Source organism: Balaenoptera ricei, chromosome 17, assembly GCF_028023285.1.
Source record: "Balaenoptera ricei isolate mBalRic1 chromosome 17, mBalRic1.hap2, whole genome shotgun sequence".
In the NCBI taxonomy this organism is placed as follows: domain Eukaryota; kingdom Metazoa; phylum Chordata; class Mammalia; order Artiodactyla; family Balaenopteridae; genus Balaenoptera; species Balaenoptera ricei.
In genome coordinates this window covers 7,290,153-7,317,342 of record NC_082655.1, presented here as the reverse complement: position 1 = coordinate 7,317,342, position 27,190 = coordinate 7,290,153, and the positions used below count along the sequence as shown (strand labels likewise).

The following is a 27,190-nucleotide window of genomic DNA, read 5'->3' as shown; positions in this document are numbered from 1 at the left end:
ATTTGTTAAGTAATACTATCTGCACACTGGAGGCCTTGACCCTGTCCCTGCCTGTTGGTGTGTGTTTACATGTATGAAAGTTACTTCCTAAATTTTCCTTGGAGAGCAACTTGAAATTTAGCCACATTTTGTTCTCATTGTCAAATATCTATTTCCTCCCTCATTCAGTCATTCAGTTAGCCCTCAAAGAACCTTTATAAAGCCCCTGTTATGTACAAGACACAGGGGAAACAAGGATCAATAAAATATGTCCCTGACCTTCAGAAGCTAACAGTGCAGCATGAAAAACATACATTTTAAACATGGAACTCTGATTAAAGGCCCACAATAAAGGCAAATACAAAGGCTATGGGAATGTCTTAGTCCCTTCGGGCTGCCATAACAAAATACCACAGACTGCTTGTAAGTAACAGACATTTATTTCTCACAGTTCTGGGGGCTGCGAAATCCAAGATCAAAGTGCCGGCATAGTTGGGTTCTGGTGAAGGCCCTCTTCCTGGCGGCAGATTGCCGACTTCCCTCTGTGTCTTCACGTGGTGGAAGGGACAAGCAAGCTCCCTGGTCTCTTTTATAAGGGTACCAATCCCATTTATGAGGGCTCTGCTCTTGTAACCTAATCACCTCCCAAAAGCCCCACTTCCTGTCACCATCACCTTGGGGGTTAGGATTGCAACATAAGAATCTGGAGAGGAGAGCACAAATATTCAGACCATAGCATAGAATAACTAATTTCATAGTATAAACTGAACCTCAGGACAGTACTGGGTCTCTTTGGCCAACGAAATGGTAACTTGGGTCCTGTACCAAAGAAACGAGTATAGAAACATCTAGCTTGAGTGAGGTTACTCTGGCAGAGATTAGACTACGTATTTATCAATTAAGCAAGGGAAGGCGTACAACGCAATGAATATTCGAAGGCACTGGTTAAATTTCTGACTCTGCTGCTTCCTTACTGTGTGACCTTGAACAAGAAGAAATTTCCCCTATCTGGGACTCAAACTCTTCATCTGGTGTATTGGTTAGTTGGCAGGATAACTGCTCTGTGAGGTCATTCTGAGATATAGGTTCCTTCCATCTTGCTGTTCTGGCATTCCTGAGAGTTGCCTTATTTGTTGAAGAAGGGCTGCAGGCATGCCCGTGTTCAGGCCATAGGGAGGTGCACACACACCCTGCTTCCATTCCATTGATTACGTGCCATACCTGGCCGCAGGGGAGACTTGGGGTACTCTAGGCCCAAGAAAAAGGAAAGAAAGGACTTTGAGAGGAGAACCAGCTGTCAACCACAGCTTGAGACCAGAAAGTTGAGCAAACTATTTCTAACATGACTCAGCTCAGCACTTTTATGCATCAAATTCTCTCTGAAATGTGAATATGAGATGAACATTACTTTTTTTTTTTTTTTATCATTACATCAGTTCTCAACCTCCCAGACCGCTAAATGGTTAAGTACAAAGATGAACTGAAGTGAGGGCATACAGATACGAAACGACTGGATTTCCTAGGCTGATTTTTTTTTTAAAGTATTTTTAGTAAGGAAAATTTCAAGGGTACACCAAAGTACAGAATATAGTATAACAAATCTCTGTGTACCTACTACTAAGCCTCAACTATTTTCAACTCACAACCAATTGTGTTTCATGTATACCCCCCAATACCTGGGCATTTCATTTATCCCATTTATATATATCTTAAGCGTATCCTCTATTCTAGACACTGTGTACTACATACATGATTCCACCAGAGCAAGCAGGCTTTCTGGTGCTTCTATAGTAATTGCCATCATTCATTTTGTAAGTTAAGGCATTTAATCTTCCAATAATCCTACGCAATAGATACTACAATTCTGCAGATGAAAGAACTAAAGCACATCCCTCAGTGGGTTAAGCACCAGAGCTGAGATTCAAACCCAGGCAGTCTGGTTTCGGTGGCTGTGCCTTTAGCCATGACACCACAGTGTATCACACAGGAATTTACATTGCTTCACTGGACACTGAACTGCTTATCCAGAGCTTCTGCATTAAAATTGTTCCTGCCCTGCTTTTCCCAAGATCAATGAATAGGACTGTCCTTAAAACACTCTTCGGGTGGTCCACCTTCCCCCAAACAAAATAACAACTTACTCAAAGCCATATTCTAATACATTTGTAATTTTGAAATGTTAGCTTCCTTTTCTTCTTCTTTCCCTTTAACTATTACCCATCACGGTTTCACAAATCTTAAAACTGAGTTTCTCTTAGGGCACGCTATTAAAATAACACATTTATAAGTGTTCTAAACAAGATTATTAATTTTAAAACTGTTTACACTTATCCAATCTTATCCTAATTAAATAATTTATGTGAAGTGCCTAATAGAGTGGCTAGTGGAGTTCACTATAAATATTAATTTCTTCATTTACTCCAATAACCATATAAAGTACGTTGGACAGGCTCTATTAATCATATTTGACAGATGAAGAAACTGAACTACAAAGAGGTCCTATTGCTCAGCAGTTCGTTAAGATCCCCTCCAACATGAGGTCTCTTGATTCATGAGGTCTCCTGGTTCACATTAGTGCATGTTAATCAAAGCTTGCAATTCTTTGCGTGTATACAGTATTTCTTCCTAGAGAAGGAGTTGGATCGCCCCGCTTGGGCTGTGCTTGACCTGACTGCTGATCTGGAGGAAATAAGGAAGGTAGAGACAAATCTTAGGACAAACATCATCTTGAGGCTCCTGTTGGCTGGTGGCGTCTCTGCAGGCAAGGGAGACCACTGTTGGGACTTCCCTGGCGGTCCAGCAGTTAAGACGCTGCACTTCCACTGCAGGGGGTGCGGGTTTGATCCCTGGTCGAGGAACTAAGATCCTGCATGCCACTTGGCAAGGCCAAAAAATTTAAAAACAGCAAACAAACAACCCCCCCCCCCAGAAAACCCCACTGTCCTCTAGGAAGAGGGACGGCACTGCTTCTGGGGTTCAAGGTCCTCAGGTCTGTCCATTCAAATATCCCTATCCCACGTCTCAAGGTCTCCCGTTTCCTTTTCTGGGCCCTGACGCTGATATCAGAGACTGTTAAGGCTGTGTTTGTTCTCCTTGGTAACTGTGCTGTACTCACAATTAAACCCCAAGACTGAATTTCAGCCGTCTTCCTGTAGCCGTGGGAAGGAGGGGGACATCTCCACACTGCTGTGGAAGCATTCCCAGTTGCACAGCACTCCTTGAGGTTGAACCAAGTCTGACATTTTCTTCTCCTTTAACAAGACTCCTAAAGACCAGCAACCAAAGTCAGCCAGTTCTACATTCCTTATAATTAACATTGACCATATTATTTCATGAGTTGTGACTACATAAATCAATGCTTCATCTTCCATCTTCATCATTCCAATTCACTGCTGGTGAAAATCTCAGTAACTGTGATACTGCTGCATGCCGGGGTTAAGATCACCCCACTTATCAACATTAATGGTTTACTTATCACTATCCAATTGGTCCAATACTAGACTCCATCTGGAATGTCTTTTTGTAGAGCTGCTTGTGGTACCAAGTGCCTTAGCCTGGGTTCCCAAAGTAGCAAGGTTCAGAGAAGTACTTGCATGCGTGAGTTTATTCTGGAATGTGATTCCAAGGAAAAAGAATGGAGTCTGGGAAGAGTAAAACAAGGAAGGAGGACAATCCAATTCGAGGGTGTTTTATTGAGCTGATCACTGCTGATCAGCTTTATTTTTCTGGGGACCATCTGAGGATTAATGTAGAATCAGCCACTTGAGGGTGATGTGGTGAGTATTTTTCTACTGGTTCTCATCCCCTAGTAGGTAAGTGTTGCCCCTGGGAGTTTATGTGTTAAAATTTCTATGATTGTGGATTTACATATTTCTCCTTGTAGATGTATCAATTTTTGCTTCATGTGTTTTGAAGTCATATTATAAGTAGAATCTAGAATTAGAATATTTTGCTGGTAATTTGGACTTTTTATCTTTATAAAGTGACCTTCTTAGTAATGCTTTTTGCCTTAAATTCTATTTTATGTGATAATACCTACCATGGGATAACTTAATTCCATTATTTCAATCTATTGGTATTCATATGTTGGACTTTTAAAAATTTAGTTTCACAATTCTTATCTTTTAATTGGAGCATTTATTCCATTTACATTTGATCTTAAAGATATATTTTGATTTAAATCCACTCTTATTAAATGTGTTTCCTGTCTGTCTTGCCTATGTCCCTCCATCTCCTGGATTTTTGTATTTTTCAATCATTCCATTTTGGACTATTAGTTGAAAGTAATACATTTTTATCTTTTTAGTGGTCCCATAAAGCAAAACATGCATTGCTGACATATCAGAGTCTAGTGTGAAGTAATACCTTTACTCTCTTCTCAGATGATGTGAGGACTTTAGTACACTTGAACTTCATTTACCTGCTTTGTGATTTGTATGCTAGCATTGCAGTGGATTTTAGTTCTCACTAAATATTTTTAACTGTACAAGACGTTTACCACTTTCTTTGGTCTTCAATCATTCCTGCATCACTAAACTTCGATCAACTTGAAGATTATCACTAGAATTTCCTTTGTGCAGGTTTACTGGTGATAAACTGTGATTTTACCATCTGAAAATGTCTTTATTTCTTCTTCATAAATATTTTTGTTAAGTGTAGAATTCTTTTTTTTTGGCTGCCCCACGCGGCTTGCAAGATTTCAGTTCCCCTACGAGGGACTGAACCCAGGCCCCAGCAGTGAAAGCTGAGTCCTAACCACTGGACCACTACGGAATTCCAACTTTGGCATTCTTTTAGCCCATTTCATCACTGTCTTTTGGCTTCTCCTATTGCTACTGAGAAGTTTATTTCTCACTTTTTTAAAGGTAAGTGCTCCCGCCCACCCCCTTTTTTCTTTTGGTCAGCTTTTAAGATTTTTCTCATTGTCTTTAGTTTTCTACAATTTCAGTATGTTGCAGATTTCCATTTATTTATCTTGCTTGACATGTGTATGGTCTGCCTGAACCTGTGGACTAATGATTCTCTCCATTTCTGGAAAATTCTCAGGTATTACGCCATACAAATTTGACTCCTCCCTATTCTCTCCTCTCCTCTGGGACTCCAATGAAACACACCGCAGGTCTTCTCACTGTATTCCTTAAGGCACTTACTCTCTTCTGTTTATTCCCCACCTCCCATCTGTTTGTCTTTCCGATCTCATTCTGTGTTTCCTTCTAATCTATCTTCTCATTCACCAACTCTCTTAAACTGTGTCTAATCTGCTGCTAAACCCCTCCAATGAATTCTAGAATTCTACTTAGAACATAGTTCACTTGTTTTTTGGAGTCTGATAATGTTAATAATGAAGTCTCTGTGGGTCTGTTTTTGTGTTTCTGATTGTATGCAGTACATTGTAACTGCAAATTAATTTGTAGAAATAATTTGATGCATAAGAGGATTTTTGTTTGCTGCTTGTAGACACCTGGGGTACTTACAAATTTCAAGATTTTTTGTGTTCTCAATGACCCATGTGACATGAAGCCTGGCTAAATAGATTGATGAGTGGCTTAATTCTGGTTCCCTCTGGTTCCTAGGATATTAACCTTTTGAGTTACAGACCAAAATGGAGATTTATAGGAAGGTTCCCACCTGGGCAAGTCCTAAACATGGACTTTGTACCCATAGCCCCAAAGTGCCATGAATATGCACCTGTGACTCTTGGCTTCCTCCCTAGTTTGGCAAATTGGAGACAAAAGTGATTGTGGGGAATTCCCTGGTGGTCCACTGGTTAGGAAACCGTGCTTCCACTGCAGGGGGTGCCAGTTCCATCCCTGGTTGGGGGAACTAAGATCCCACATGCCGCGCAGCACGGCCAAAAAAAAAAAAAAAAAGCAGTTGTGGATGCTGGGTTTATCATTCTAAGCTTGTACCTTTTCCTAGCTCTCAGCTGGAAATTCTTCACTATATTATTAGTTCTTTTTTGACTTAAAGAATTATTTTGGTCCAGGTTTTTTGGTTGTCTTCTGTGGGAAGATTGGTATAAGTCATTGAGTTTTCCATTTACCAGAAGGAGAAAATCCTTCTACTATTATTATCTCCTCCCAGAGCCCATAATGGTTAAAATTCTTTGATAGGATAAAGAACTGTTCTCTATTCTAATAATACATCAAAACATGCATCTTTGATGTTGAGAGTAACAAAGAGAAACGAAAGGAGATTTTATCTTATTCATTTATTTTGGCTGCGCAGCACGCGGCATCTGAGTTCCCCAACCAGGGATCGAACCGGTGCCCCCTACAGTGGAAGCATGGAGTCCTAACCATTGGACCACCAGGGAAGTCCAAAAGGAGATTTTTGGACTCACCTTGTTTTGCCTTCTTTATCATCATAATAAAATAGCAAAAGCTGTGACTTGAATAAAGTATTATGGTTAACAAATATTTTCCAATAAAAATGGTAATCCTTAAACCAACCAGACTTTATTAACACTACCCCCTTTCTTTGCTATGGATAGGTCACACTTCTTGACCTTATTTATATAAATGCTGTTTCCAGCTCTTTTTCAAATTGTTACCCCTAAGTTTTCTTGGGTACGAACACAAGTTCCTCTGTCCATATATCATCTGACTTAACATGCTCAACACCGTTGTGTGGCATTATAGTACTCATTTTATAGACATGGAAAGTGAGGCTTAAAGAAGCAGACTGCTCTAATACGAGCTCCTGGATCCAAATCCAGTGTTCTTCACACCCTGCCATTTTACCTGTTCACTTTGGGCAAGTCATTTCAAGGCCATCCCTCCTCCTTATTTTCTTAGAGCAAAATGTGAAGGTGAGACAATACAACCACTACAGTCCCCCCTCCTGTTCTGACACCTTTTGGAAAAGACTGGGGCTTGTTTAGCTGGTGGACTTTTGCAGCAGTTACATAAGAAGTCTCAGGGAGAAAAGTGGGCTGGACACTCTTTCGGTGGTTGGAATTCTAATCGAAACCTCCTCTCTCTGCTCTGCTGAGGACAACCCTCATATCTTTTGGAGTAATGATGGTTTAACCATTTGCATGTGTTCCATCACACCCATTTGCGGAATGTTTTGACATTTTTTGACGGAGAATAGTATCTACACATCCAGATAATTACAGCAGCATATGGAGAGGCTTGTGAGTGAGGCGTATGATGAGGCTAATAAATTTCATGTCTTAGAAGCATAAGCTTTTCTTAAGAGAAGAAACAAATGAAGCTCTGCAGAGTGAAATCCTCTTCATCCTTAAAGAAAAATCACGCATGTTCTCACTTGAGGATGTAGTGGAAAGAGTATCTGGAATCAGGAATTCTGGATTTAGTTAAAAGTCCTCTGCTATTAATTAGCTTTGTGACTTTGAGTAAGTCACAGATTTATTTGGATTTTAATTTCCTCCATTGAAAACTGAGGATGAAATGAGATGCCGCAGATGCTTAGTAAACTCATGAATTACTCTTCAAATGTAAATTATCATCTTTTTATAACATCAATCTAGACACTGAATAGATTAGTGATGGGGGTGAGGGGGTGGGAGGGGTTAGCCAGGGATGCAGGTTTGCTCATCTTCTCCAAAGGAAGGGAAGGAAAGAGGTAGAGAGAAGAAATGAACATCTTAGGGCACTTCTTTTGCTTCCTATAGTATATTTACATTTGATATCCAGGTTTCCGACTGCCTGGTCATCGGAACACAGTAAAATATTGGGGAAAAAATGGAGATATAAGCCAGATGGAACTGGTCCAACCCCTATCTGTGTCACATGTTGTGTGAGTGGGAAAACTGCCTAACTTCTCCGAGACTGTCTCTGTATCTATAAAATGGGGATAGCCTTTTAGGGTAATCGTGAAGATTTCCTGAAAAACCTTATGAAAAAGTACCTAACAGTGTTTTGGACATTGGAGATGCTCAATAAATTCAAGTTCCATTCTCTCTTTTATAGAGGGGAATTGCTGCATTTACAAATTTAATTGTGTTAACCTTTTATTGAGTGTTCACTGAGGCCCATCAACGGAATTACATACGGAAGGGGAAAACAAGTAGAAAACCTCCATAGAACTTGCTGCTCTGTGATAACTATCTGGGGGAAGTAATGTGCCAATTAGACTAAAACAAGAGGGAAGCTTAAATATTATCTGAGTGATTTTGAAAACTGTGCTATACAATAAAATAATAATATACATTAGGTAACCCAGCTTCCAATTCATGCCATTCCATGTTTCATTGATTCTCATCATCCTCTAGAACTCAAATGGAGAACACTCTTCCTTTCAAGGATATGATTTGCTGTGTAAAAGGAAAAAAAAAAAAAAGCAGGCAAAACGATGTATCACTGGCCTTCTTCCTGCCAGCTTTCAAATGATCCCCATTCAACCTCAGAACAATCCAAAGAGCAGCATCCTTCAGCTGAAATTTCAGCTTAAATGTTTCTATAGCTTCCCAGCTGAACTGTCATGTGTATGCCTTTTAAAAATTAATTATTAAAACCATTTCCATTAGTCTTTTGCTTGGCCTTCATGCAGTCATTTTTCTTGTGCTGTTTAACAAGTGACGAACCACCATCATTAGCTATAAATACACGGCACCAGATGTGGAGAGAAGGCATATGACTCATGCTGGACTGTTCCCTAGGGCTAACCCGGTGATGACTGTATTCTGGGAAGTGGTGTCAGGTCCACTCTTACTCTACACGCAAATTCCAAAGCAGCTGGCCCTATGAGGAGAATTCTCTTGTCAGTTCCTTCTGCTCCCCTGCTTGGTTCAAGGTGCTGGGACGCTTCATTCACTTGGTCTGTTGGTAAATTCCTTCTTCTACCTGTCCGTACTCCTGGCTGTCCGTCCGCCCATCCATCCATCCATCCATCCAGTAAACATTATTCATTACCTTACCAACCACGTGCTAACACAGGAGGCCGAAGATCAAATAAGAATGTGTTCCTGCCCTCAAAAAGAACACACCTGCAGGGGGCCTTCCCCGGCGGTCCAGTGGTTAAGACTCTGCCTTCCACTGCAGGGGGCGCGGATTTGATCCCGGTTGGGGAACTAAGATCCCATATGCCATGGGATGTGGCCAAAAATTAAAAAACAAAAAAAACAAAAAAGCAAAAAAAACACACCTGAAATGTGGGAGAGTTGGACAAATAAATGAACTGTTACAGTGTAGTAACTTCTATGATAGAGGAATGAAGTGAATGGTCTAGATGCCCGGACAAGGGTATCAGGGAAGACGTCTAGGAAAAGATCGTATCAAGGATGAGTAAATGCCATTAAAATAAAGATTCAGGAGGGTGGGGGAGCACCCTCAGTAGAAGAACAGCATATGCAGAGGCACAGGGCTGCAAAACAGAAGGACTCTCTGGAGAAGTGGACGTGGTTAAGAATGGCTGGACTGGAGAGTTCGTTGAGGCCAGTGGCCAAAGAGGAGGAGAGTAAGGAAGGGGGCCTTACACTAATGGCGGTCAAGTCGTGCCCTTCCCATGCTGCGAGGGACGACTGGGGAAGCAGCCTAGCAGGTGGGCTCACAGGCGTGTGCCTTAGGTTGGGCTTTGGTGAGAGATTTCTTTTTAAAGAATATGTTCCATTATAAGAAATATTTGAAAACCACTGGTCTAGATAATGAAGCGTCTGTGCTAAGTCAAGGAGTATGATCCTTCTCCTCCAATGTTCAGAAGCTTGAGTGACAGAGACGGTCTCGTTTCTGTCTCATTCCCCACAGGGCAGTGAATCTCAGCAGGAATGGGTCTCAACAGAAGTTTAGATCAGGGCTTCCCTGGTGGTGCAGTGGTTAAGAATCTGCCTGCTAATGCAGGGGACACGGGTTTGAGCCCTGGTCCGGGAAGATCCCACATGCCGCGGGGCAACTAAGTCCGTGCGCCACAACTACTGAGCTTGCGCTCTAGAGCCCGGGAGCCACAACTACTGAGCCTGCGTGACAAAACTACTGAAGCCCACGTGCCTAGAGCCTGTGCTCCACAACAAGAGAAGCCACCGTAATGAGAAGCCCACCCACCACAAGGAAGAGTAGCCCCCACTCACCGCAACTAGAGAAAGCCCGTGCAACAACAAAGAGCCAACGCAGCCAAAAATAAATAAATAAATTAAATTAAAAAAAAAAAAGAAGTTTAGATCATGAAAAACCTATGGGCTGTTTTTAACAATACAAACTATAAGAAGTGAAATCTGACAAAACTGGCTGGTGGAAAAAACAAACAAACAAAAACAACAAAAATAAAGAAAGCTGGCTGGTAGAATATGGGTTAAAATGTTACAAAGCACTGCTGGACAGGTAAACACAGGGCAGGATACACTGTAGGTGAAGGAATCTACTCATTTGGTAACTCACATACTCTCCTGACTCTGGTAACCAGCAGAGAACACGCAGGGTGGGGGAATTTACCATCTATACTTTCATTAATCTGGTCATTAAAAACCTAAAAATTGAGCAGTTACAACACTCACAGTGCCTTATGTCCAAAGTGAGGTTTCCCTTGGCTCCAGATACCACTTTTACTTGGAAAGTTGGGCTACCAGAACATGATTTAGTTCTCTTTAAAAGGCATTGCCAAACAAAATGAAAAATATATAGATACCTATTTTATAAGCCTTTTAAAAAAATAAATTTATTTATTTTAGGCTGCGTTGGGTCTTCGTTGCGGTGCGTGGGCTTCTCATTGCGGTGGCTTCTCTTGTTGTGGAGCACAGGCTCTAGGCGCATGAGCGTCAGTAGTTGTGGCACGTGGGCTCAGTAGTTGTGGCTTGCGGGCTCAGTAGTTGTGGCTCACGGGCTCTAGAGCACAGGCTCAGTAGTTGTGGTGCATGGGTTTAGTTGCTCCGCAGCATGTGAGATCTTCCCAGACCAGGGCTCGAACCTGTGTCCCCTGCACTGGCAGGCAGGTTCTTAACCACTGCGTCACCAGGGAAGCTCCCCATAAGCCTTTTAAAGTTAGGGGGGAAAGCCTTTAAAACCATATTAGAGCACGTTATGATAAACACCCTATTATCATCTTTGCAGTAGGAATGATGTCAGTGCTGTTGGAACATGAAACTCAACATCTACCATCAAACTTCATATATTTCAAAGTATTCATATATTGGTTATTTTATATTCATGACCCAAAAGGTAGGACACGTGACTGAGGCTCAATACACTCATATAATAAATGCATATAATCAGTGACTCATGCTAAGGGAAAAGGTATAGTATCCAGGTCTACTGAATTCTACCCCAGTGTTTCCAAACCCCAACCCCTGTCCACCCCACATCAATAACTACTTTATAAAGGATTTTTTAAAAGGTACAAACTTTCTGTTATGAGATAAATAAGCACTGGGGATGCAATGTACAGTGTATAGCTAACACTGCTGTATGGTATATTTGAAAGTTGCTAAGACTGTAGATCCTAAAAGTTCTCAAGGAAAAAGCTTGTATTTTTTTGTTTTTTGTATTTATAGCATATGATGGATGTTAACTAAACTTACTGTCGTTATCATTTCACAGTATATGTAAGTCAAGTCATTATGCCGTACATCTTAAACTTATACAGTGCCGGACGTCAATTATACCTCAATAAAACTGGAAGAAAAAATAAATTAAAAATAAAATGACAGACTTAAGCAAACACTCAAGTCAGTTGCCATCTACAAAATGTTTACATGGTTCTCTGATGTGGTGTGTTTACAAAATTATGAGAGTTACAGCATAGGCTCTATCCTGACCTTGAGGCTGGGCCTTGTTCTTGACTTCTGGAAATGAGAAGAATCTTCCGTCATTCCTCCCTGCTGCCTCAGTAACTCTCCCATTTACCCACGCCTATTTCTTGTCCTGGAACCAACTGACCGCAGAGGCAGCACACCCTGTGAGTGTTCTCATCCCAAAGACGCACACTGTTGGGCTCAACTAGGTGGGGAACCCAGTAAGTGGTCACCATAGTTACCACTTTCCCTTGCTGACAGTGTTCATTCTTCTTCACCTTCCTACTTCCAGCTATCCTCCAGGGCCACCTAAAAGTCCTACCTGTTTCGAGAAGCCTCTCCTAACTGCTCCCCTGCCCACACTAGTGTCTTCTTTCACTTATCTCCTCTACTATTGTTTCCCTTCCCCAGACTATTTAACTTTTGGATCCTAGCTTTCTTAGCTTTCTTGTAGGTTGTTTTGTTCTTTTCTCTGCTTAAAATTAATTAATTAATTTTTTAGCTGCATTGGGTCTTCATTGCTGTGTGCGGGATTTCTCTAGTTGCAGCAAGCAGGGGCTACTCTTCGTTGTGGTGCATGGGCTTCTCATTGTGGTGGCTTCTCTTGTTGTGGAGCACGGGCTCTAGGCACGTAGTCTTCAGTAGTTGTGGCACGTAGGCTCAGTACTTGTGGCTCGCGGGCTGTAGAGTGCAGGCTCAGTAGTTGCGGTGCACGGGTCTAGTTGCTCCGCGGCATGTGGGATCTTCCTGGACCAGGACTCGAACCTGTGTCCCCTGCGTTGGCAGGTGGATTCTTAATCACTGTGCCACCAGGGAAGTCCTTGTAGGTTGCTTTTCGAAATGTGTTTTGAAGCCAGAAACAATGGGTTCAAATGCTAGCTCTGGATCCATTCGATTTTGAGTTAACTTCTCTGGGCCTCAGTTTCCATGTGAGAAACAAGGATAATACCTTGTCAGGCAAATATGAGGACAATTAATATACCAAGTTCTTCGTTCCCCCCCTACACACATAGTAGGTGCTCAATAAATGATGAATTGAAAAGAAGGGCATGAGCTATGTCTTAGTCTTCTTTCATCTCTCATGTAACCTGGTATGGACTACAAAGACAGAGCTAGATGAATGTTAATCACTTTGCCTTATTCACAGCTGACAGCTCACCTCTGGTCTCAGGAAACCAAGAAAGCATGTTTTTTTTTTTTCCCCTTCACAATTATAATTAGCCCACATGAGTGTCATCACAGCCAGGGTGATGGTAATACTTTTTTATACGACTCATTTACATAGTATTTTGACATTTATAAAAGGTTTCTTTTTTTTAACATTTATTATCTCATTTGATTCTCCCAGTAACTCCCTGAATGTTGGTAGGGAAGGTATCATTAAATTTTATATACTAGAAATCTGAATTCAGTGTGGTTCACATTAGTACCACTTTACCCTAATTTACAGTTTACAAAGCATTTAAAAAACCATTTTCTTATTTGATGATTACTTAAGATCCTAATAGTACTTAACTTTTTAATACCCTTAAAATCTTCTAGATATCACTGGACACTAAACTTGGCATGATCACTATGACTGCTTCAAAGAGGAAATTTTTCTTTTAAGAAATACAAATTAGGTATATTTCCTCCATTGTAAAGGGTGGATTTAGCAGCTCACCACCAGCATAAAGGAAATTAACCCCTGAGAAGACAATGCTTATAGATTGACAAAATTGAAAAGAGAACTTGATGTATCTCTGGAATGTATACCATAGCCCTTATGTCTTTATGAGAATCAATTTTCAAGTTTCCACAGTTCAAAATAACTGACCCTGCCGGCACTAACATACTTCCTACAGAACAGCCTCTTTAAACAAACAAGAATTCAGCATGACCTTGGGCAATTCACCTACCAAGACCTGTTTCTTAACTGAGAACTTGAGGAATTTGAAGCAGCTGAGGTCTTTAGCACAATCATTCTATAATTCCAAGTTGATTTGTGGAAATAAGCCCCAAAAAATTAGTAAAATAAAACCTTTTCATTTGTTTTACGAGACCTATTTTTCCCCCTTGAATCTCTCTTTTTAAGAATGAAAATCTGACAAATAACTCTTATCTTCCATTCCATTTTTTCCCCAGAGCTCACGACTATCTTAAAGTTCGAGATATCCTCCTTAGTGTTTTTTTAAGGTTTTACATATACATTTACCCATAACAATAGCTTAACTTACATAAATAGTATCATACTGGTTTTTTTTAATTAATTAATTTATTTATTTATTTATTTTTGGCTGTGTTGGGTCTTCGTTTCTGTGAGGGCTTTCTCTAGTAGCGGCAAGCGGGGGCCACTCTTCATCGCGGTGCACGGGCCTCTCTTTGTCGCGGCCTCTCTTGTTGCGGAGCACAGGCTCCAGACGCGCAGGCTCAGTAGTTGTGGCTCACGGGCCTAGTCGCTCCGTGGCATGTGGGATCTTCCCAGACCAGGGCTCGAACCCGTGTCCCCTGCATTAGCAGGCAGATTCTCAACCACTGCGCCACCAGGGAAGCCCGTATCATACTGTTTTATCCTTCTATTACTTTTTTCACTTAAAACAGTTTGAGCTTTATTTATATCGCTATTCATCCATTTTAACTGATATGATTTCAATCTATGAAAATAACATAGGCTATTTATTTCCTACATTTCTGCATGAGTTGGTAAAAGTTTTCTGTAAAGGCCAGCTAGAAAATATTTTAAGCTTCGCAGGACACATATGGTCCCTACTGCATATATTTTTTAAATTAATTAATTAATTTATTTATTTTTGGCTGTGTTGGGTCTTTGTTGCTGCGCGCGGGCTTTCTCTAGTTGCAGTGAGCGGGGGCGACTCTTCGTTGTGGTGTGTGGGTTTCTCATTGTGGTGGCTTCTCTTGCTGAGGAGCACGGGCTCTAGGCGCGCGGGCTTCAGTAGTTGTGGCTCGCGGGCTCTAGAGCACAGGCTCAGTAATTGTGGCGCACGGGCTTAGCTGCTCCGCGGCATGTGGGATCTTCCAGGACCAGGGCTCGAACCCGTGTCCCCTGCATTGGCAGGCAGATTCTTAACCACTGCACCACCAGGGAAGTCCCTGCATATTAGCTGTGTAAAAAGGAATCCTTTAATTAATGTTGTGTCAAGGTCTCCAAGACCACCCTCTAGTTCAATGACTCACAGAAGTCAGAAAAGTGGTTATGCTGACAGATATAATTTATAGCAGAAAGGTTCAGTTTAAAATCAGCGAACGTAAAAGGCACATAGGGAAGAGTCCAGGAGACCAGGCACAAGCTTCCAGGTGTCCTCTCTGGAGAAGATGCATGGACAGACAGCAGTTAATTCTCCCAGAAATGACGTGGGACAACACATATAGACTCTTGTGAACGAGGGAAGCTCACCTGAGACTTCATGCCCAGGGCTTGCGGTGAGGGTCAGGTCTCACAGGCATGGAGCAGCCACGTGGCTGACCTTAGTTATTCAGCTTCCAGCTCCTCCAGAGGTCAAACTGATCCTGCGTACTGCAATGCCCCCACCAGAAATCACTGTTAGCATAATCTATCTGATGTGGCTCAAGGCCCCAGGTAAACACAGGCACTCATAGAAGGCAGGATATACCAAGAGCTTAAAGGTTACCTCCCAGGGACTTGGTCAAGGGGCAGACTTATCTTTGCAATGTGCAGGGTTTGAGTAAAGCCAGACTTGCTAAGTCCTTCACTGCACACCTGCAGAACCATTCGTAGCTTACAGGCCATACACTTGATTTGACTGGAGACTCTAGTGCTAGGGTCATGCAAGTTACTTTTTTTTCCCCCTGTTACTTCATACATTGCTGTAAGTAACATCCCTATGGATGTCTTAGTGTATAAATACACAACATATAGTGGGAATAATGACATAGGTAACTTCTCTCAGAAATAAAAACATGAAATTAGAAACATGTGACTCTCTTTAAAAAGGAAATCAATCTATAATGCTTACAACTTGGACTTAAAAATTATGTATTTAGGGCTTCCCTGGTGGCACAGTGGTTAAGAATCTGCCTGCCAATGCAGGGGACACGGGTTCGAGCCCTGCTCCGGGAAGATCCCACATGCCGCGGAGCAACTAAGCCCGTGCGCCACAACTACTGAGCCTGCACTCTGGAGCCCGTGAGCCACAACTACTGACCCTGCTTGCCCCAACTACTGAAGCCCGCGTGCCTAGAGCCCGTGCTCTGCAACAAGAGAAGACACCACAGTGAGAAGCCCGCGCACCGCAACGAAGAGTAGCCCCTGCTCACCGCAAGTGGAGAAAGCCCACGCACAGCAACGGAGACCTAGTGCAGCCAAAAAAAATAAACAAATAAAAATAAATAAATAAATTTATAATAAAAAATAAAAAGAAATAAAATAAAAATTATGTATTTAGATGTAGGACTATAAAATCTCAGCCTTTCTTAGTAAGGAAAGTGAATTTACAACTAGTGAACTAAATATAAAATCTGTGTTAGATACTAACAGATTAAAGCAAAGGTCTCAAAGAGATATTAAATTGGAGCATACGTATTTTATCATAAGCAACATGTATGTTGCTCTGTTGTGTTTTTCTGCTATTACATATGAAGAAACTTCTTTTGTCAAATTAATTTGTACACGTATTTTCTCTTAATCTGAACTGTAATCTTCGTCTGAATGAATGTCAAAGTTATGCAATGTCTTACATAATTGTGGAAAGTCAAAGCATGACCAATGTAGGAGACACTGGTAGCTCACAAACTGTATTTATTGTTAATATCTTCAAAGGTAGCTGGTTTTAAAACAAAATATTAGACTTTTTTTCTATCAAGAGCTATTTTTTTTTTTAATCAATGAAAACATCAGTGTGATTTCCCAGATTTTGGAAAAAGCACTTCAATCTTCTATTTCCCTGCTACAAATGTCTATAACAAGCTTCAAGTGTTCAATAATTTCTAAACTTAAGTATGATGCAGAACTTTAGTGTTGTAAAAAGACTCACATGTGGAACTGTTGTTATAAGCAATGTGTAATTTCAATTTTACTAAAGTAATGAAAAAAAGTTGTGGCTCGCGGGCTCTAGAGTGCAGGCTCAGTAGTTGTGGCACGCGGGCTTAGTTGCTCCGTGGTATGTGAGATCTTCTCAGACCAGGGCTCAAACCCATGTCCCCTGAATTGGCAGGCAGATTCTTAACCACTGTGCCACTAAGGAAGACCCTAAATAGACTGTTTTGAGTGGAAAGGACCACTACTTATTCTTGCATATTGGTCTTATATCCCCAAACCCTCAACTTTCATATTAGTTATAATACTTTGTAATTTCCCTTGAACTTTCAAATAATTTTCTTGCCCACTAACAGTAACTGTTTCTTACTTTCCAATCCATATGCCTATTTCTTCTTTTAATCTTACTGCACTGGCCAAGGTCTCAGTGCAATGTGAAACAGATGCACAATAGCCATCCCTGTCCTACTGCTGACTTTAAAGGAACATCTCTAAAGTTATACCATTAACTCGTCATGCTAAACATGGGTTTTTAGTTATCGTTTATCGTACTAAGGAAGCTTCTGTCTATTCATAATCTACCAAGAGGATGTTTCATTTGGTTGATTTTTAAAATGAGTGTTGCATTTTGTTGTTTCCTCCTGCATTCATTGAGATGATAGTATGGTTTTTCTCTTTAATCTATTAATGTGGCATATTATATGAAAAGATTTTCCAATGCATACCATTCTCGCATTTTGGCAATAAATTTTACTTTGTCACAATGAGTGAATTTTAACTGGTGAATCTGAAATGCTAATATTCAGGCTAGTTCAGCCATGTTCATAAGAGACTGAAGTATAGTATTTTTTCCCTCACATATCCCATTTGACTTTAGTATCATAGTTGAGCTTCCCCCATCCTTCCCCCTTTCTAAAAATTCTCTACTGCAACATTTATAAGGATTGTTTCTTGAAGGTTTAACAGACCACATCATAAGCCATTTAGATCTGGTGGATTACTTGGGAGTACATTTTTAAAAAGATTCAGATTTAGTGTTATTTTATATACACACAACGATCCTCATTTAAAAAATAACTAAAATTTCAAATTTATCCACATAAATTCACAAGTTTTGTCATTAAAAAATCTAGAACTATATCCTTATTCATATCTTATTTCTTTTATGATATTGTCTTTTTTATTGAAGAAAAAATTTTTTGCCAGGGTAGTGATAACCTCTATCTGATCCTATCACCATAGATTAGCTTAAAATCTTTTTCCCTTTATGCTTCTACGTGCTTTGTTGCCTGCCCCAAATCATTAAGATATTCTCCTATGTTTTATTTATTTCTCCTTTCACATTTAGACTATATTCCATATGGAACTGATTTTTCTGCCTTGCGTCTGGAAGGGGTCTAGATAATTTTTTTTTTCTCATATGGATATCTGACTCTGCACTATTTATTGAAAAGACCATCTTTTCACCCATTGCAATGATGTCCCTTGGTCATAAATCAGATCATCTATATTTGTGGATTTGTGCCTAGGCTTTCTGTTACATTGGTCTACCTATCTATCCTTATGCCAACCAACTTTACAGTCATAATTATAACTATAGCTTTATAACAGGTCTTAATATCTGTTGGTGAAATATTTTCAGTTTTGTTGTTGTTTGTTTACCTTGGATAGTCTTGTCCTTTGCACTTCTGTCAGTTGGTTGATTTCTCAACATCCTGCTGGGATTTTGGTAACTGTGAAGTTAGATAACAAGCCAAACATTTATATCTTTTCAAATTTCTCTCAATATTATGATTTTCTTTCAAAAATTTATTTTTAGGTATTTGATATTTTACGCTAGGGTAAATTGTATCATTTTAACAACTTCTATTTCTTTGTTTCTGACATCAATTGGTCTTTGTATATTGACTTTGTATCCAGCGACCTTGATAAATTATTCTGTTCATAGATTCCTTTGAATTTTCTATGCACAATAGCAGTTGTCTATAAAGTGTTATTTCCTCCTTTCAAAACTTATGCTGTTATTTCAGGCCTCATTTCACTGGCTAGGATCTCAAATATAATGTTAAACAATAGTGGTTATTATTGCTATTAGACTTCAATGAACCAAACTTTTCGCTTTGTTGACTTTCTCTGTTGTACGTTATTTATTTCATTGACCTTAAATCTTTTTTCATTCTTCTTCTTTTTCTAGCTTCCTGAAAATAGTTTAGGTCATTGATTTTCAACCTTTTTTCTTTTCTAATATACACACTTAAGGCTATAAATTTCCCTACATACACTGCTTTAGCTGAAACAAGTTTTAGTATCTTTGTTACTGTTCACGTCAACATATTTTAAAATGTTTTTTTTTTTGACCCAGATACTGTTTTCAAATGTATTACTTAATTTCCAAGCAGTTGGGGTTTCTTTAGCCATCTTTTTGTTACTGGTTTCTAGCTTAATTCCAGTGTTAGGGAATACAGAATGAAGGCTTTTGATCCTTCACAATTTGTAGAGGTTTGTGTTATGACTCAGCATAGGGTCAACTTTGGTAGATGATTCATGTTTACTTGAAGAACTGAATTATGCCTTTTTGATCAAGTGTTCAGCATACATAAATTTGCTGAAGTTTAGTAATGGTATTGTTCAGATCTTCTGTATTCTGATTTTTTTTTTTTTTTTTGCTTTTGGTCTGAGTATTCTATCAGCTATTGCAGAAGCTGTGTAAAAGTTACTAACTATAATTAGGGATTTACTTATTTCCCCTCTCCTGTCACTTTTGCTTTATATATTTTAAATTTGTCCTAGGAACGAACACATTTAGGATTGTGTGGTTTGTGTGCATTAATTCCTTTACCACTTTAAAATGTCCTTTTTATCTCTAGAGATGCTTCTTGCCTTAAATCTCTGTGCCCAATAAAACTATAGTTACACTGTTTCCATTTGGTTGTTTTATGTGATCTTAGAATTGTGTCTCTTGTAAGAAGTGTGTAGTGGGATATTGATTCAGCTGATAATTTTTCAACTTTAATTCAAGTAATGAATCACTTTACATGTTTGGGTTTATATTTTGCAACTTAAAAATCTGAGCTGTTTTATGTTCCCTTTTCCATTCTTGCCTTCTTATATTTTATCCTCTATTAAAGTGTTACATACACATTCTATTGTTCTTTAGTGCTCAAGATTATAACATGCCTCCTTGACTTTACAGTCTAATAACAGTATTAATTTTATCACTTACCAATTGCTAGAACCTGATAGCACTAACTCCATTTACTCTCCCTGTGTCTTTTGTTATTATATGATGCATCTTAATTCTACAGATATTTTAAATCCCCCAGTTTTAGTTATATTTACACTTACACATCTACCATTTCCATTGCTTTTCATTTATTCCCTCATTTCTAGATTTCATCTGGGGTCATTTTGCATCCGCCTGAAGAATATCCTTTAACATTTCTTCCAGTGTATGCCTACTGGTAACAAATTCTTATTTTTCCTGGAAAGTCTTTATTTTGTCATATTTGCAGTGTATCTTGCCCTTGCCTCTTCTTTCTTATCTGGAATGTGAGCACCGCAGCTGCCATGTCTTCACGAGGACGGAAACCACGCACTAAAGATGGTGGGTCATAAGTAAAGAACAGAAAAAGCCTGGAGCCCCACTGATCTTATGGAGCTACTGTACTGGACACCTGGACAGCCAACATGTGAAAGAAAAGGAAACCCTAACAGTTTAAGCACCATTCTTACTTTGGTTCTGTTACAAGACAAATATCATTCCTGATACAATGTCTTTGATCAATTCTGGAAGCTTCTTAGCCACTTATCTCTTCCAATGTAGCTGTTAAGATATCTGTAATTTACAGTTAAATAATCCAGCATTTGTGGCACGAGTTACTCATGTAAAGTTGTCACGTAGGTCCTGCTAGTATTCTGACCAAGAAAGTACAGTCCAGGATGATCAGCTCACACTCTTAATTAGAGAATCCATAATCCAGAGGCAACTTTCCTAGGTACTGTTGTCTGTCTCTTCACCAACATATAATGCTTTGCTAATTTACATACTAAAGGTCAGAAATTTTTATTGGTGAAATTAGTGGCCTGTTAACTAGAATGATGAACTTCAAAAATTGGCCCCTGATGGTTACAGGTTTTCAAGATTATGTGGATTGGCTAGAAGTGGAGTTGCACACCCACCCTCCAAGAACAGGACGAAGAATCCAGCTTGGTCTGCAGCCCTTACCCTTTGGGAAGAGGTCCTAATATAATCCCCTGAAAGGTCCTCAGTGTCCAGCCATGAACACAGGTTTTGTTAAGGGTAACAGAATTCTGCTTCTTGAAGGGAACTTTCAGGCAAGGTGGTTAGAGCATCTCAAAGGGCAGAGAACAACTTCCTTAAGCCTGCAGAACAGGCAATAAGATTTTTTTTCTTTTTTTTTTGCTTACTTAATATCTGTATTGGTGACAGAAGTTGGTGAGAAACTGCCTTCATTATAACCTTAACCTGGCTGTTAGGCGGTGATCTGGGGGCAGGAGTGTGTTTGGGGTGGGTGGGTATTCAGTGGGTACTATTATCTACCAAGGGTTGTACACGAATACATTGCCTTAGGTCAGTTCACAATTGCCTCACCCCCCGTTCTATTTCCTCCTGCTTAAAACTCCTAAAATATATATGTACACTGGATCTTACTTGTGTGAATCTTTCATTTTTTTTCCATCTCTTTTACGCTGTATTCTAGCTTATTCCTGTCGTTTCAAAAATTATCAAGTGTCTGAAATATATAATAGTAAATTTCTTCCCAGTGACATTAGAAGAGAGGCCCCAAGAGGGCAGAAGTTTGTTTTATTCATTGCTTTACCACCAGCACCTTACTGTGCCCTGCACATTAAGGAGGTGGTCACAGTAATTTTTAAGCTAAGCTTGGATACTGTGAGAGCAAGACTGTAACGGACATTTCAGCTCTTTGTCGTGGAAATCTTCCTTTCCCTCCACCTAGTCTTAGGTTCAGAAGCTGCTTTGCAGCCCTCAGGCTGCTGTGCAGAGCTCTGCGCCCCCCTTCCTGAGGCTGCAGTACCTTCTAGGGTCTTGGCTTCCTGCAGAGGTCTCAGTCCCACCTTCCCTGCATTGTCAGGTCATGTCTCACTGTTAAAAGTCCCAGAGTTCCCTGGTAAGGCTCTCAGCCAAGATGATAATCCTGCAGGTCAGAGTTGCTTTCAGTGCCTCCGTTTACTACTTTGGCTTTGTTTTCTCTTCACTTCTGGCACTTGGTATTTCCTTTCTTTTCTTTTGCAGTCAGCTGCGTGTATAGGTTATGTTTTATTTGGCATCTTTCTGAGTTTGGAGCTATGGGATGGTGGTGGTAGCAAGGTTTATGTGAATTCAGTCTGCCGCGCCACCAAGATTCCTGGAAACAAACTATGTGAGAAGGTAAAACAATAAACCACCATTTTAAGCCACTGATTTGCAGTTTTCTATTACACTGCAGTAAAATTCAATCACTAATTGATGCACTTTGAAAAGCAGAACAAATGAAGAAAACACAAACAGAGTTGGAAGAAAATGTTTATTTCGTAAAAAGGTATGAAGGTAGAAAACCAGTAAGAACAGGGAAAAGAGAACTTACAAGTGGGGGATTTTGAGTCAACTGGGAAGTGATTTGGACAAAACTTTCATAGGCAACAGAGCTTCATATACCATAACGACTACACTGAAAGGCATCTAATAACCAGCCAATTTTATCTGTGTCAGTACTACTAAGAATAATTCTCTCTACACTTCCACTTTTTCTAAGGAAAATGTAATCAGTGAAGACCTAGTTGGCTTTAATGTTTTCAGTGTGTGTCTCGAGTTATCAAAAATTAACTGTAGGAGAGTAGGATGAAGTAGAGACCTGCATTTTTGTGTTGAGAAAATATTAACCTTTAATTGTGCAACTTAATTCTTGGGTATGCCTTTGCTGTTTGATTTTTGTTTATTCTTCCCTACAACATTAGCATGATGGAAGTATAATTACTTGGTCACCACTTAACATTTCAGTTCTGTTTTTCAACATGTAACCAAGGGTACAATTAATTTAAACACTTTTAACAGTAAACACCTGTGTACATGGTAAAATAAGTTGGCTTTTTTCAAATTTAAAGGGTATAGTATCAACTGAAACTAACTCCACTCAAGAAATAATTGGGTGTCTTCTATTAAGCAGGCATAGTGCTGGTACTGCATGAATATTACCTCCTATTAATCATTCTAAGAACCTGAGAAAAGACTTGTGAAACCAGAGCACTACCAGAGGACTAACTGTAACCCTTCACACCCTGTGGTCTGTTTTTCTTGCTGTTACAAGTAACATGAAGTACTCCCACTTTGTAGAGCCAGAGAGATAAAATCATTGATCACTGTCATATGGCTAGGAAGTAGCAGATGCTATAACATGAACCCAAGGCCTTGATTCCAAGATCAGCTCTTTTATACTGCTATTATGATGCCTTTATACAATTCTTTAGTGGACAGTTTTCACCACCTGGCAGTCATTTTCTTACTTTAATTTTTTATAAGGAAAACACTGTGAAGAAGCAAAGTAAAAAACTGATTTAATCCTTGGCAGTACAGTGGCAATTAAATAGCTGTTAAAAAAAAAAAAACGTGTTTTGAGAACATGCCCAGGATTTTTGAGAACATTTCTACTAGACACCTTTGCTCCAAGCTTATCTTCCATTGAGAGAGGGAGGGGACCGTATTTAAAAACAAGAATAGGGACTTACCTGGTGGCCCAGTGGTTAAGACTCTGCGCTCCCAATGCAGGGGGCCCGGGTTCGATCCCTGGTCCGGGAACTAGATCCTGCATGCCGCAACTAAAAAAAAAAAAAATAATAATAATAATAAAAATAAAATAAAAACAAGAATAAAATTTTCTTCTTTCAACAAAATTTATCATGTCAGACACTGAATTCATGAAGACAAACTTGTTTCTGTCTTCAAGGGGCTCATAATTTAAGAGGAGAACTACACGTGTAAATAAATTAGTGATAATTTTAGTACCAGTGATAGTGCTAAACTAGAAGATAGTAAAAGACATATTTATGACACAAAGAGAAGAACCCTCTCTCCCTTTTACCTGGAAGGTCCAAGATCCAGGTTACACTAAGACATTTGAACTGAGTTTTGAAGAGTGAGTTATTTCCTGAGGGCTTAGTATGTGCCAGATAGTGTGCTAAGCGATTATCTGGATTATCTAATTAAATTATCACTGCAATTTAGGAGACAGGTAACCCCATTTTACAGATGAATCCAGGTGGTTTAACCTAGAACTCAATCTGCTAAATATTGTGAGCTACTGACATACGCAAACACACAATAAAACAGATCACTGGAGTCACAGAGATAAAGGGACTTATAAAACTGTAATGTTCTCATTTACATACAAGGCATATGAAGTGAGTATGCTTCAGGAATTAGCCAAAGGTCACATAATAAAGATAGAGATAATCTCTTATTCTCTCAAGGGCCTGTCCATTGTATGATCATATTTCCCTGAAAATGTTATTCTCTTCCTGCTTTTCCCTTTAACTCCTTCAAACTCTCCATCACCGAAAGCCACCTCAAACCACATGCCAACTTACCAAAGGGCGAGGTCATTAAATGAATGCAGCGCAAGGACACAAGGTTTGATAGGGTTAGCCTGTATTTAAAACAAGATATTTACTGTAAATGTCAGTGTTTTATAGGCAATGATCTGAAAAGACTGAGAAACAAGTAAAACAGGTTTGCCAGCTTTTATGAACACTGCTTCTTACATACTCAACCTATTACATACGAAAATAAATACAAGGCATGAATTCAAATCCCAGATATGCTGAAAACTTCAGAAAAGACTGGTACTCCGGTCTACCCAGAGCTCTACCTACAACTGTACAGTACACATTCCTGTATGGCACGGCTACATCAAGTTTTCTGAGCACGTGGATTAGTTTTCCTACTGTCAGCCCTCGGAGCCTTCTACCTGCCCTGTCTGAGCTGCCTGGGATCTGTTCAATCGTTTTTTTAAACATATGTAAACAGTACAAACTGTTCATTGTTTAGTTTGAAACAAAGACTTTAAATGCTTGTGTGGAAACAAAAAGCTGAAATAACTTCCTTAGGGTCATAATAAAACTCTATCATTATTCTATTTTATAACTTACTTTTTGCTCTTATTAATCTGTTTTGGATATCTTTTCATATTAAAAATGCAGATCAACATTTTTACCTTTAATGCATACATAAATTTTCTTAAAATATATTCTATAAATGGAATCTTTGAAATAAAAGATATTTAAAAAAATAAACTTCTTACATATATTTCCAAAACTCCAGCTAGAATTTTCCTACTTACAGTGTATCACGAGCACTAATTTCTTTTCATCTTTAATAACACTGAATATTATAATTTTTTAGATTTTTTGCTAATTTTACACAAAAAATATTATCTGCCCAGTTATGTCTTTGATTAATTACTAAAGAGATTGAAAATTATTCATTTGTCTATTTTTAAAATTTTTCTTCCATAAATTTTGTTCGTCTCTTCTATTAATGCTTCTATTAACATGTTTGCACTTTTCCTAATAAATTATAATGATATCAGATTTTTTAAAAAAACTATCATTCTTATTATATGTGCAGTTTTAAAAACATACTTTAAAGGTTCAAGGTGGACGACTATTAAGACTTTGAAAAAAAAAAAAACAGACTGACTGGAATTCTAATGTAGATGACTCTGCTCATGGCTAGTGCACATGAGCACAGTAAACCTGTTGTGGTTTAGGTTTAACATACAGACGGAGAGAATGGATACGCAACATTCTCGGTACTACAGCGTTTATTTCCCACCTTCAAGTGAAGACCCAGTTAAATCCTATTGATTCTACAACAGTAACAATATGAAAATTGACAGGAGCCAAAGAATATCAGCAAACTTATTAATAAGAAAAGGACAAAAGTGAGCATTTATTTGGTAGCACAGCATACACTGGTTCTGAAAGGTATGAAAATTAGAATCACACACTTAATCACACACCTTTAAAAAATTAGAGATGTTCCTTTCTAGATTGACTGTATATTTGAAGGTAGATCTCTCCCATGCATTTATTTCTTTAATCTCCACAAATGCCTGAGACCCACAGCCTGCATATATGAACCACTTATGGTACCCAGGACACTTGCTCAGAGGTCAGGGATCTCCATCGCTTTAACTGCTCTGTGATTATAAGCGACTTAACTTTCCTGAGCCCCAGTTTCCTGAACTGTAAAGTATACTAATAACACTTACCCTAAACCTAAAGGGCTGCTGCAAGGGTTAGATGAGAACATTACAAAAGTAATAAGTACCTGTACCGTAATAGGTGTTCCATATACACAGTGGTATTTATGAATACTCAGACAGTAATAATGACAGATGTATTAAAATGAGTGACAAACTCAGGGGAACACCCAAGGTCTAAGGGCTGTTAACGCAAAGATGAAGAACTGATAGAACAGACTTTCCTTTTTATATGAGTTTTATGATTTTAAAAAATTGATCAGAATAAATGTCTTAAAAGAAATCTTTGGGTAACTAAAAATAAAATTTGAAATGATGAGGGCTCCTTAATTGCGGCTCCAGGGTTCCTTAGTTGTGGCTCGCCAGCTCCCTAGTTGCGGCACATGGGCTCCTTAGCTGCGGCATGCATGTGGGATCTAGTTCCCTGACCAGGGATCGAACCTTGGCCCCCTGCATGGGGAGCACAGAGTCTTAACCACTGCGCCACCAGGGAAGTCCCCAGTATAATGTATTTATAATACTGAGGGTAGAATGGGCCTTCCTAAGACAACAAAACTCAGAAGTTACCAAAAATTACATAATGATTTAAAATAAAGTTTTAAAAAGCATATGACAGATTAGGAGGAAGTATCTGCAACACACTTAATAACTTAGAAAGAAAAAAAAAATCCAAAATACATACAGTTCCTAAAAAACAATAAGAACAAATTAACAAACCAAAAGAAATATGGGCAAAGGACATGAACATACAATCAAAAAAATAAAGGGCTTCCCTGGTGGCGCAGTGGTTGAGAGTCTGCCTGCCAATGCAGGGGGCACCGGTTCGAGCCCTGGTCTGGGAAGATCCCACATGCCGCAGAGCAACTGGGCCCGTGAGCCACAACTACTGAGGCTGCACGTCTGGAGCCTGTGCTCAGCAACAGGAGAGGCCGCGACAGTGAGAGGCCCGCGCACCACGATGAAGAGTGGCCCCCGCTCGTTGCAACTAGAGAAAGCCCTTGCACAGAAACGAAGACCCAACACAGCCAAAAATAAATATGAATAAATAAATTTATTAAAAAAAAATTTAAAAAAATAAATAAATAAATGAAAGAACGAAAACCAATGAAAATGTGAAAAGATATTAGCTTCACTCTTAGACAAGGGAATGAAAATAAAAACAGATACTTCTTTGCAACCATCAGATCAGCAAAAATGAACACGAATGGTAATGCTTTGGGGCAAGGATGTGAAGAAACAGGCACTCTCTTACAT

The 27,190-nt window shown here is 39.3% G+C and overlaps 1 protein-coding gene across 7 annotated transcripts in view; it reads right to left on the bottom strand.

The window, feature by feature from the left end:
- ZFAT (zinc finger and AT-hook domain containing) overlaps positions 1-27,190 on the bottom strand; it is a 271,720-nt gene that overhangs the window by 206,665 nt on the left and 37,865 nt on the right. For 3 of the 7 annotated variants that reach the window (XM_059902251.1, XM_059902247.1, XM_059902249.1), the window contains 5 exons: positions 24,261-24,319; positions 23,403-23,492; positions 18,321-18,391; positions 15,941-15,976; positions 15,060-15,179 (listed from right to left, as the gene is read on the bottom strand). The gene's annotated coding sequence lies outside the window, so the exon portion shown is untranslated. The remainder of the gene's footprint in view (positions 1-15,059; positions 15,180-15,940; positions 15,977-18,320; positions 18,392-23,402; positions 23,493-24,260; positions 24,320-27,190) is intronic. The other 4 variants (XM_059902252.1, XM_059902253.1, XM_059902248.1 and 1 more) reach the window with 3 other exon arrangements.